The following is a 13211-nucleotide window of genomic DNA, read 5'->3' on the forward strand; positions in this document are numbered from 1 at the left end:
CAGAAGTAAGAATGTAAAAGGTACATGTTAAAAGCATAACTGTTTAAAAGTCTCATATCTGAAAATATAATTTTTAATTTCAAGTAGAATAAAAATATGTATTTGAACTGGAATTTTACTCTTTAATGGTGGATAAGATATATACTTGTAGTTTTGCTTCCATATTCTGAAAAATAGTACAATTTGCAAATGTTTGCTTTATATTTAAGTTTATACCATTTATAGGTTTTTATATGTTTGTTTTCCAAAATATTTTTTCTCAGTAGTAACATAGGCTTTATTTTCTTTCTCCATGGAGAGCTAAATTAAAAATCATATTTAGCCATCGTAAAGGTAGTAATAAGACAATAAATGAAAGATGAATATCAATAAATGATAGTGATGACTCTGATAATAAAGGACGTTTATAAAATGATTACATAAAAACTGCTATTTAAGAGGAAATTAAGCATATTTTTATAGGTAAACATTTAATAAAATTTTGTGATGAGAGAGCTTCCACAATTCTTTATGTTAACCTCTTCATTTTTTAAAAATTAATTTTTATTGTTGAAAATATTACAGATGCCCACTTTCCCCCCCATTAACCCTCTCTACCCTACACCCTCACCCCAGGCCTTCACCACACTATATTGTCTCTGTGTGTACATGGGTTATGAATATATGCATATAAATTCTTTGCTAAATTTCTTCCAGCCCTCCCCCTTCTCTCTGAGATTCATTAGTCTGTTCATGCTTCTATGTCTCTGGATCTATTTTGTTCATCAGTTTATTTTGTACATTAGATTCCACATATAAGTGGGATCATGTGGTACTTGTCTTTCTCTGCCTGGCTTATTTAGCTTAGCCTAATACTCTCCAGTTCCCTCCATACTGTCTCAAAGAGTAAGAGGTCCTTCTTTTTTAAAGCTGTGTAGTATTTCATGGTGTAAATGTCCCACAGCTTTTTGATCCACTCATCTACTGATGGGCACTTGGGCTCTTTCCAGATCTTAATATTGTAAATTGTGCTGCTATGAACATAGGGGTGCATATCTTCTTTCTGATTGGTGTTTCATGGTTCTTAAGATATATTTCTAGAAGTGGGATCTCTGGGTCAAATCCAGTTTCACTGGGGTTTTTTTTGAGGAAACTCCATACTGTTTTCTATAGTGGCTGCCCCAGTCTGCATTCCCACCAGCAGTGTGCTAGATTTCCCTTTCTCCACATGCTTACCATTTTTAGAGGTGAAAACTAAATATCAGATAATTTCGTGGCAGCCTAGAAATTCTACTCCAAAGTCCTAATTGATAATTTCAGTCTTATATTATTAATTTGTTTTACAATTGAGATATATAAAAGTAGGTATTGCATTCTTAATACCAACCAATTCTATTAACAACCAAACCTGAAATTTTATTAGTAGGGAAACTAATTTCTAAACACAGTAACATTATTGGAAAATACACAACACATTCCTCATGGAAGTTTGAGTAACGTAAACTAAACTTTATACTAGAAACTGATTATAAAATGGAACAAGTGGCATTATTCATTCAACTAATATTTATTGATCATCTGCTAGTGTATAGGCTGTGCTCAATTAGTGAACAAAACAGGCAAAAATCATTGCCTTCATGAAGACATTCATTCTCTTTAAGAAACAGAAAAACAGAAAGCATATGAAACATGCTTTACACTGAATAGTGAAAAGTGATAAAGAAAAAAAAAGTCGGAGTAGGAGAGTATTTAGTGTAGGGGATGGGATAAATTCTGATTAAGGTGGGCTGGAATGTTTCACTGAAAATATGATAATTTAAAATAAAAATATCTGATGGAAATGCAGAGGTGTGTGGGAAGAGCATCCTAGTCAAAGGGAACAATAAGGGCAAAGATATTAAGGTGGGCGTGTAGCTGGCAGCCTTTAAAATTATGGAGAAGGAAGACAGGATGGCAAAAAAGAAGTGTTCTGGTAGATGAATTCCGCAAGGGATTAAGGAGTGAGATCATAAATAGCTTTATAGATCATACTGAACACTTTAACATTTACTTTGAGAAAATGATTATCAATTGAAGGCTTTTCAGTAAAGGAGTGTTGTGATTTTACCTGTTTTTTCCCTAATCATTCTGGCTTCTCATTTAAAATAGATTGAAAAGTACAAGAAAGAGAAAGGAGGAAGCCGGAAAATAGGTGAAAGGTTTTTCCAAAATCTAGGCAAGGGATGGTGATAGCTTGGACTATGATGAAAGGGAGAATTGCTGTGGAATAGATAGCTGAGAGATAGATGAGAGATAGATAGATGATACATAGATATAGATAGATGATAGATTAGATAGATATAGAAAGATGATTGTTAGATGATACATAAATAGATATAGATGATAGATAGATATTGATAGATACAGATGATAGATAGGTGATGATAGATATAGATAGATGATAGATAGATGATAGATTAGATAGATAGATGATAGATAGATAGATGATGATAGATAGATAGATAGATAGATAGATAGATGATAGATAGATATAGATAGATGATAGATAGATGATAGATAGATAGATAGATAGATGATAGATAGATAGATAGATAGATAGATAGATAGATAGATAGATAGAGATAGATGATAGATAGATGATGATAGATGGATAGATTAGATAGATAGATAGATAGATAGATAGATAGATAGATAGATAGATAGATAGATAGATAGATGATAGAGATGATAGATAGATGATAGGTAGTTATAAAATCAAATGTTTACCCCAGAGAATTCCAACACTGGATCTTTCACATATGAAGGACAAAGTGTGATATACTGGAATAGGAAGATGAATACTGAAAAAATATACCCCACTTTGAATCCCAGACTTATCAAGTCTGTAGAACCATCACTATCTTCAGGAAAGCAGAGGTTTAAATTAGAACAAGATGAGTGGAGGAACAATCAAGGAAGACATTGAAGAAATATTCAATTTTGCTAATGATTGAAATTGAGAGAAAAAGAAAACCTGGATGGTGGATGGATCAGCATTCAGATTCAGAAGAGATCCTCAGAGTAGGAAAAACTTCATAGACTGTATAATCGAATTGTTTATATTTTGAAGCCTCTTCCCAATATACACTGTAACTGATATTCATCTAGTCTTTATTTGACTATTTCCTGTGATTGGCTCATTACAAGGTAGCCATTGCCAAAATGAGGTATTTTCTATGTTCAAAAATACTTCCATTTGCTTGAAAATAAAATAAAATACATACAGCAGAGGTTTCTTATAATTAGGACTCTGTTGCTTCCTCTTGTGGCTTTCAGATTAGTATCTCTACTCCCTCTTTTGATCATCAGATTGAAACTCTCTGGTTTGCTCCTGCTCTCTTCCCTCTTTCCTTTCTGATGATGGATATTTGTAGATCTAGTGTTTCAAATCACATATAATCTCATTAACTTGCCATCCTAAGAGCTACCATCATTGATAGTAACTTCAGTGAGGAGGTACCCAATTCATTGATCCCCATTGTCTCACTACTGATCAGCTTCCTCCTATGGTCATAATCTTCCTCCACACCCAGCTTCTATTTCTGCTTGTATGGTGTTTGCTATTATTCTTTAAAAAGTATTCTTAACTCCCTCATTTTAAGTTCATAAACATATGTCAACACTGCAACTAGAGACAAACTGCTCTCTGTGTATGTACCCCAACATCTAAGCATCAAACAGTACATTGGAGGCACTGCACATTCATTTTCACCAAACTCAAGTGGTCTTTCCACCATGCATCAAGAAAGTGTTTTTCCAAAAAGTTTATTCTATTTTTACAAAAAAATCACATCACATACACTTTACTTCTTTTTTCTACTACTTCTTTTATCTCTCTACTAACCTCAGTGTATGGCTTCAATTCTTATCAGACAGAATGCACAGACCACAACTACTTAAACTTTTTGCTACCATATCTAAAAACTGATGTGCTACCTCCCTTTCCATTACAATGAAAAAAAGCAGTACTTCAGTACAAGTTCAATCCCTTCGCATCTGTTCTTTTGCTCCCAAGCACTTCTAGGTCTTCTGGCTCCTGCATCTTAAACATCTTGGATTTCTAGCACATACTCCCTCTGATCAAGCAAACATTATCTGGTACCTGCCATCTTAAATAAAGAAAAACAAGCCTTGCTTTGAACTCATATATTCCATAGCTATTATTTTTCATGCCATTTTTTACTATTTTCCTTTATAATCAGCTTTTCAAGACAGTGTTTTTCTGTGTGTGTGTGTGTGTGTGTGTGTGTGTGTTTTTGTGGGGAGTGGGGTGTTAATTTGTTTTTGCATGCACTACTACTTCAACTTTGTCACCTTCTACTTGATTTTCCATTGCCATTCCAGACTTCTGCTTGCAGGGTCACCAATTAGTAACATATTCAACATGTTCTTCTTGTACTTTGTCAACAGTATTTTACACAACTACCACAACTTTCTTCCTGAGAGATCTATTCTCTTGATCTCCACAAAAGTCTAAGAGTATATGTTGTGTGAATATAATACCATTGTAATTAGCAAGTTATTAATAATAGAAAAAGAGCAAAAGGGAAGCCAGACATTATAAGCATGGCCCTTTGGGCAACTTCACCAGGGAGCTGCAATTTCACACTTCCCAGGGGACCACTGGTACTGTCCCAGCAGATTAATGGAAAAAGGGACTAGACAAAGGGGAGAATGGATGCATGGGCAATGAGTCAGGGTGACAGGGAAAGTGCCTGTCAGTCAAGCCTGGGGAAACATGGATAGGCTAGAATAGGCAGGACCATTGCAAGCCTGTGAAAATTTGGAAATACATAATCCCACAGACAACGGAGTTCACTTTCTCTTGGATCTTGACTCCCTTGCATTCACTCCTGTGGCCCAGCTCCATGTGGACCCCACATGCCATGAACTGATGGACTGCAATGGGGAACACAAACTAAGCTAGCCAGATGTTGGACTGGACACTGCTCTGATGTAAAGCAAAATTTTTGGAACACTGGCTTTGATTCTAGCCCTATTGAAGCCATAACTACACTTCTTCCTTAATTCAACAAAGGGAAATGGGACCTTGGAAACTCAGGGTTTGATTCCACAGAAATAAATCTTTCTACAATATTGCATCCTCCCCTGTGAATCTTAGAAAATTCCTTTTCTTGGAATATTGCAAGAAGACCACTCCCATTAGCAACCTGTGAGATGAGGTAACCTCCCCACCAATAACCGATACATATTTTCAGGCTGTAAATTACAAGTGATGACAAAATGTATTTTTATTTTATATTTTTCTCATAACCAGGAGTAGCTTCTGATTTACCATTCTGCTTGGTAGCAAAGAAACAAACAAACAAAATAAACCTAACAATTTTAAGTAAAATCAGTTGATTCAAACTCTTCTCAGGCTCAGATTTTATTCACTCAAATTGGAATTGCCCTTCCACCTCCTTTCTTTCTTCCTGGGTTGGTTTAATTTCTGAAAAGTTTATATAATACAACAATATCAAATGGCGAGGCATCTGGGTTTCAGCCTTCCTGTATCCTAGACTGACATCTGTTGGAACGTTATAATCACATCACATACAGTGACCCCATCGACATCTATTGGGGTTTCTGTATTCCCACCTGGTTTGTTGACATCCATCCTACATTGCTCCTTGTTATAATTTCTTCTCATTATAACCACAGATCCCTTCAATATCTGCCTGCCTTCTTTCTCTCAACCAACTGTCCTGTTTCCAGAGGCAAAAGGAAGTGTTTTGCTTTCTTTTGTTACCTAGGGCTGCCTGTGTGTTCTCTTACACTAGCAGCTAAAAGACATCTCAACTTTTTCGATCCCATTTCGTTGGGTTACTAGGGAATCCTCAAGAGACATTTCTTCCTATCATTTTAGATTGGATTAAGGGGAAATTCATCCTTTATTTTTGGATCCCCAAACTGTTCTATAATTCTTTTCAATATCCCTTATACTTTTCACAAATTTAACAGTGAAAGGCAATGTATGGAACTTCTTTTGAGGTCCCACCAAGATCTAAATGATTCTTTCCAATACATTGTTGAAATTTTCTCTGAGCAAAGGGAGTAATTATCCTTTTAATCATAATGAGGAGAGTATGATTTAATTTTTTCATTGTTCAAACTCTTTGACTATTACATCAGTAATATTGCTTTCATTAGAATAAAAACCAAAGATTTAGTATCTCTGCCCTTAGGTCTCTATTTTCACTTCCTCTCAGCTGACTGAACTGGTGGGGAGGGGGGAGGTGGAGGACCACCTGTTAATTTGATAAAGAGTAGAGGGAGAAACTCATATTTCTGCAGTATGGTAGAATGGATAATTTGCCCATCTCTTTGGCTGGGGGAAGAATTTAAAAATACTGAATAAATTAACATTTAAATGCATTGAAGAGGTGAGTAGAAAGTAACAAATACTTTGAAGCAAAACAAAGAGTAAATGGAAAGTGATAAGCAGAATGCTGATAATAGCCCCCACCTTGAGAGCAATTGTGAATTCTAGTGAACTTGAGTTTTATTTTTTATAGATTTTCAGAGCATAGAGAACAAGGAGATAAGCCCAGTAGTTGGTGAAGTTAGAAAGGCTAAAATAATATAATTCCATCATAAAGCTGAGTCCACCAAATTGCTAGCTCCTCTATGGAAGTGTAAAGTGGATATAAATGTGCATTCACTTAGGGTTTTACAAGAAGATGTTCCTATCTGGAATCATAGTGCTGAATGATGGGGGAAAATAATCCTTCTAGCTAAAAACCAACCTTATTTTGGATTGTAGCCTGAATTTCTTCTACTTGTGCGATATGAAAACTGTCAATGTAATACTACCATTTAAAATAGTGCTAGGTTGGTATAGCTCCCAGTTATCTGGCAGAAACAATTGCTAAATTTCTCTAGAAAAACCTATCTTCAGTCCAAGCCACAAATAATCCCCACAAGTAAAATTTTAAGGAATGTAAGTTTATAATAAAAATCACACAACATCCAAAGAAATATGGCACCACAAGTTAGTCTCCATAAAAGTGATAAAATATAAAAACCAAATATATAAAGTAAATATACTTTATAGGTTCACAAATAAATGAAATTACTGAGAAAAAGAAAACAGCAACAAATACTTTTGAAGCAAAACAAAGGGACCAAGAAGATTTGACAAAAGACTCAAGAGAATGGTTTGATACTGAAAATGTCATTTTAGGTCAGAGTTCCTGGAAACAGGCTCTGAGGTGTCCAGTTGCATGCAGGAAGTTAATTTTGGTGTGTTCTTGGGGGAAAAATACAAAAACAAAAACAAAAAAGAAACAAACAAAAACCAACCAACCAGCCAAACAAAAACACCTGTAGGGCAGTCAGAAAAGCCAGAATGGGCAGAGGCAAGGGAGATGCAGTTGCAACAGGAGCCTCAATTGATCTTATTATTAAATCTGGACCTAATTACTCCTAAAATTACTAAAAACCAGATGTATTTTTAGTGTGTGTGTCTGTTATACAGAACAGCAACCATCCCACAAACTGAATATAATGGGTACAATGGGAAACTGAGATCACAGGCATAAGAATTCTATATAAATTCGTTGTTATGACTATCCAGAAATCAAAGGCACGGCCACTGGTGACATATAATCTCAGTTCATGTCTGATTGACAGTAGCTAGTCGACTAAAAACAAATTACTAAGTCTTTCCCTGCCTCACTTTTTCATCTAGAGTGAAATTAATAAAAATAAACTACTTTGCAGGATTACTGTGGAAGATTGAATAAGATGAGCAATGCCTGAAGAATAAGCATAGCACCTAATATAGAACAATAGTTTATTAAATACTATATAATATAATGAAAGTACTTTTACATGGGGGGAGGAGGATCATTATTAATCCCTCATTCAGCATCTGCCTCACTTTTCCTATATTTATTTTGATATGCTGTTTAACCAACTGCCCTTAAGATATTTTCTGACCATGACACATACAGAACCTAATTCCTACTCCCAAAGCAAAATACTATTTGCTGGCATTTACCTTTAATGGAATATATATATACACACACACACATGTGTATATATACACATATGCTGCAACATATATATGTGTGTATATATACATTATGCAACATGTGTATGTATAACATATATACACACACACACACTCTGCAACAGCAGGAAGTCCTCGATTCTTTCTCTGTCTTTATATGCAGTTAGAAGAGAATGAAATTGTCCCTTACCTTTTTTAAGGCTGGATATTACATACTTGCATGGTGATGCTATTCCTTGGGCTAAGCATTTTAGGATATGTTTAGGCTGATTCCTTTTATCTTAGTACCATGTCAAAAAATATAAATTATAGCACTGAGATTTTTTTTATTGCTAAAAGCATTCACTGTTAGTCAAATAACATTAAAAAAATGTTTTCATCTCTGCCCTAAAATGACTATTCATAATTTTTGCCTGTGTTGTCTTTTGCCTACCCTTAGAACAAGCTAAATGCATTTGTTTCATTAAGAAGTTTCTTTTATTTTGACCCTTTGAAAAGAAAACATTACTGCTCATTTTTATGGTTTAAAATTTTACTCTGTCCAGTAGAAACTGGAATAAATCTCACATAAAATCTGATCCACAAATTAATTCCTTTACAACAATAAACAAGTACTTTATTTTAGTCTTTATGTTTGACCCAATTTATCCTGTTCTTTAAAGAAAATCTGGGGCAATTTGGCTCCTACAGTAAGCTGTCAAGATGAAAAATACACACTGCAATGTCAATTTGCAGTGCTTGTGGTTGAAAGGGTATTTACAGCAAATGTGATTTATTTTCAATCACTTAAGATTTAACAAAGAAACTATACCATGATCAATCTAAAAATATTGAGGTAATTTATTTTTACAAATTTTGGTTGAATAGCAAAAGTATGTCATTTCTGAAGGGACAACAATAGCACAACAGCCACTGACGTTTGTATAGAGTGACTATTTTAAATTTAAAAACCACAAAAGGCAACATGGGAGGGTAAACTAATACAGATACTCTACTGCCACTTGGGGGAATGACTTCATGGATCTTAGAAAGATGGAAGTGATGTATAACATCTTGTCAGGGCTTTTATTATGAGATTAAGGCTCTATTTTCAAATACATGTCACTCTGTTGAGTCCTACCACATAATAATTTCAATACAGATTTTGGTTATTTCATTAATAAACGACAAAAATAAATTAGTTAAAAAGAAAATTCAACAATGTTGTAGTAGCTTCTATGTTTTAAATGCTCTGACTCTTGATTTTGGCAAATGACTTCTTGTGGTTCTTAGCATCAATTTAGAAAAATCTATTTCAGAATTAATCTCAATACTTTTCAGCTGTACTCTATTCAGAACCAAAGCTCTTAGACCTGCTTTCTGCTGAGTAAGTCATTGGCTTCCTTACTTACACAATTTTATTTTCTTAAGGATAATCTATCATTGCAAATTACACTTAACATGAATTCTCCTTAAGGCCTTTTCCCTTGTTTGTCTGCAAAACTTACTGAGTCTTAACTATTAAAAACTAACTTAATCTTAATTAGTTCCTATTAAGTATACAGAATTATCTTATTACCAAAAAATACATATGTTAATCATTCTCATTTTTATTACAATTATATAATCATTAAATTATTGGATGAGTTTGAACTGATATTGAAAGATTTCTAAGACAGTGTTAAGACAAAGTAAAAGGGGGCCTCTGTAAATCTCAACAATAAAGATAATTTTTTAAAAAGACAAAAAAAGTGAGTTAGAAAATACTGTTTTTATAATATATAGCCATATATAAATATATATATATATATACACATCAGATAATATTAAAAAGTGCTAGTACGTACATAGAAAAATTCTACATAATATGCAACAAACTCAATTGTATTCATTTCTTAAGTTAGATTAGGGTCAACATTCATTCCTTATATCCTTATATGTTATATTTGGCAAGGGAGATTTTGTTTTGTTCTGTTTTGGTTGGTTTTTGTAATAAAATATAAGGAAAAGACCAAAAATATATAGATCCACATATTAGCAATGATTAACTCCTGGAAATATAGTTAGAGGCAATCATAATTTCCTCACTTGACTCTATTTGAAACATGTGTCAATGAATAAGGATTAGCAATTTAGGCAATGCAAGGTAGAATTGTATTAATGGACTGAAATTCAAAAACTCCCTCATTACAACACTCATAAAAACATTTCACTTCTCATACCCTTTTTTTTTTTTTTTTGGAAATATGATTTTATAAATATATTTAACTTTTATTTTAATGAAACTTATTTATGACCAAACTATCTTGATTGTTGGAGCTTTGCTATTTCACCAAACGAATGAAACATATCACAGCTAAGTTATTGCTTGACTTTCTCAAAAGTGTTTCCAATTGTTTGCATGGGAATTGGCAATTGAGTTGGGTTTTATTTTTGTCTTATTTATGTTTCTTGATTTTCTTTTCTTTTTTTTCTGGTATTTTTTTTTGTTTTTATATAGGGTCACAGGTAATGACAGTATATTTTCTTTCAATATAACAGGGAAAATACATTAGGAAGGTTAGTTTCTATTTATAAGAAATATTAAAATAATAAAAAAGTGAAAAATAGCATTTAGTATGCCCTTGTGTTAGACATTTCTTTCCCTTGTGTTTTAATGTACTAAATCACTCTTTTTTATGAACCATGTGGACATTTAAGTTTCATTAATTTGTTTTAAAACTCTCATATCGTTAAGTGTACATGTTTTATTCCTAATTATCCTCTCAATTTTTCTTACTATTATTGTCATTCTTTGACTTCTGGCTTTCCTTTACCTCTTCAATCATCTCCAGCAATATTTAATATCTTCAGTAGCTAATGGTAATGTCAGAGGACACTTTCTGAATCCAAGCCAATCATAATGTCTTTAGGTAATGTTTATATATACCAAGCTTGCCAATTACTTACCAGTGCATAACAGAAGATAAATGTACACTACTCTACTAAAGCTTAAAGAAGCCAAGCCATCTGACTGCTAGTGACCTAATTTTTACATAGCTGCTTTTAATTCTCATCATCATGTTATAGAAATATGATTTATTAATCCTTCTGGCATTTTTCTCCTTGACAGCTTCTCAGCTGCTGTTACATCCTTCTTGAGTGGGTAAGTACTATATACTATCGAGAAACTGTGAGTCAATTTAATATGTTGAGACTTTGTTTTAGGCATTTAGTCTCCTAACATGGAAAAACTTGGATTTAACACTATCAAAGATAGTTTAAGGGTTCAAGAGAAGAGAAAATATGAAAATAAATATGAAGATGTAATTGTAATGAATGAAACTTTTCAATATTTTAAAATCAGAATTGGTTAAAATGTAACACACATTACAGTTTTTATTGGCAGGCCATAGCATTTTACTCCAAATGGAAAATATACCTTTAAGACCTCTGCAGTCTCATGAATACTCATGTTTTAAGAAATATTTTTGCTATAATATTTAGAATTTTTTAACTGTAATTTTACATTTTTAAACTTTCTTTTAAGTAATTGACAATTTGCTAAAGCCACCAATTTAAGGCGGCACTTGTCTCTCCATTTATGTATCTATTTTGTTTTATTTAAGTACCTTCAAATTAGATTTAATGTTGTTTAACTATTATATATATTAAGCACAAACAACAAAAACAGAACAAAACTATGAGAAGTGTATATATAAATATATATATATATATACATATACATATATATGTATATATATACACACACATGTATCTACACATGCTGTTATAGTTTACTTTTTGGTAATAAAACATGAAAAAAAGATGAGAGGGATGTTGATCCACATATTAACAATAACACTCCAGAAGACAAAATTATAAGCAATTTTAATTTTATAACTTCATATATATATTAAGTAAAACAATAATTATGTATATTTTTATATATATACCTAATTTGAATTTATATCAAAATTAATAATTTATCATAGCTAAACTCTAAACAGGGTTATATTGCTAGAATCTATAGCAAAAAAAAAAAAAATCTAAATTCTGTAGTTCTTTTTGTCTAGTAAAAGAAATGAAGTATTTTTATTTAATGCAGAAAGACACATTTCTTCACAATAGTGAAACCAGAAGCAATTGGGTAACATCATGTTGTCAACCATGAATGTACAAAGAAATTTTATTTTAATTAGTAATTTATTTTTTATTTCTATCTGATCTGTTGCCTCAACATTGATAACCTATCTCTATAGTTTTATGTCTCAAGTTAGTGAAAAATTGCTATAGAAAATAAAGATAATGTGAGCTCATCTGACTTCCTCTAATGATCTAATTTGATACATTTCATTGACAATTTTAAGAGAAAGTTATAGTGATATACTGAGTGATCTCCCTCAAATTTTAGATGTTTCAAACTATCTTTTGTCAAGTTATAAATAATGTTTATGTTATGATTATGTGAAATTTTGAGATGAACATCTGAAGGACCATATTCTCTGGTGTTGATTATTAGAGAAGAATCCATTATCTTTCAACGTTGTAAATTCTCTGTGAGAGTTTTGGAATGTGATTATATAGTATTCAGATGTTTTCTTTCATATTTTTTGTAGAAGTAAAACAAAGGGTTAATTCCTAAATATGTAAGAAAAATTGAACCACAATGCAACTTAGAATTTGTTTCAACCTTAGAAAGGAGCTTCAGATACCAGAATTCTTCATCACCTTAATCGAAAGTCATAATACTTGACTAAACACTTTAAGCAGAGGTGTGGCAATTGCATGGCGTACACAGGATAAGAGGAGAGTGCTGGTGGTTTTAGTCTCTGTGTCTATCCAATTTCCTGTAAAGTCATTTGTCTGATCTAATGTAACCAGCATCATTGTTATTTATACTCAACTTGTTCAAGTTCCCTGAGATTCAGAAAACTGGTAAACGACCATTGGAGAACCAATTAAGTTATAATTAATTTTTACATAGCTTTTCATTCATTAAAAATAAAGTCAGAAAAATGTGATATTCTCTAGATTTTAAAGTAGACTTATTAGTTTTAATCTCTTCTTTTACAATATTTAATAATATAAAGTACTAGATAATGTCATAAGACTCAGAAAATTTGATTTTAAGTCACTAGTATTTAATGAATAGCTTTTTAAAGTCAGTTAAAATTGGTTTGTAAATGCTTAGTAATTTAACAAATTATTTATGTTA

At 32.4% G+C, this 13211-nt stretch overlaps 1 protein-coding gene across 1 annotated transcript in view; it reads left to right on the forward strand.

The window, feature by feature from the left end:
* Positions 1–13211, forward strand: part of MGAT4C (MGAT4 family member C) — a 670943-nt gene that overhangs the window by 81048 nt on the left and 576684 nt on the right. Inside the window, exon 2 of the mRNA XM_081130739.1 lies at positions 11127–11159. The gene's annotated coding sequence lies outside the window, so the exon portion shown is untranslated. The remainder of the gene's footprint in view (positions 1–11126; positions 11160–13211) is intronic.

Source organism: Miniopterus schreibersii (genome assembly GCF_964146895.1).
Source record: "Miniopterus schreibersii genome assembly, chromosome: 2".
Classification (NCBI taxonomy): domain Eukaryota; kingdom Metazoa; phylum Chordata; class Mammalia; order Chiroptera; family Miniopteridae; genus Miniopterus; species Miniopterus schreibersii.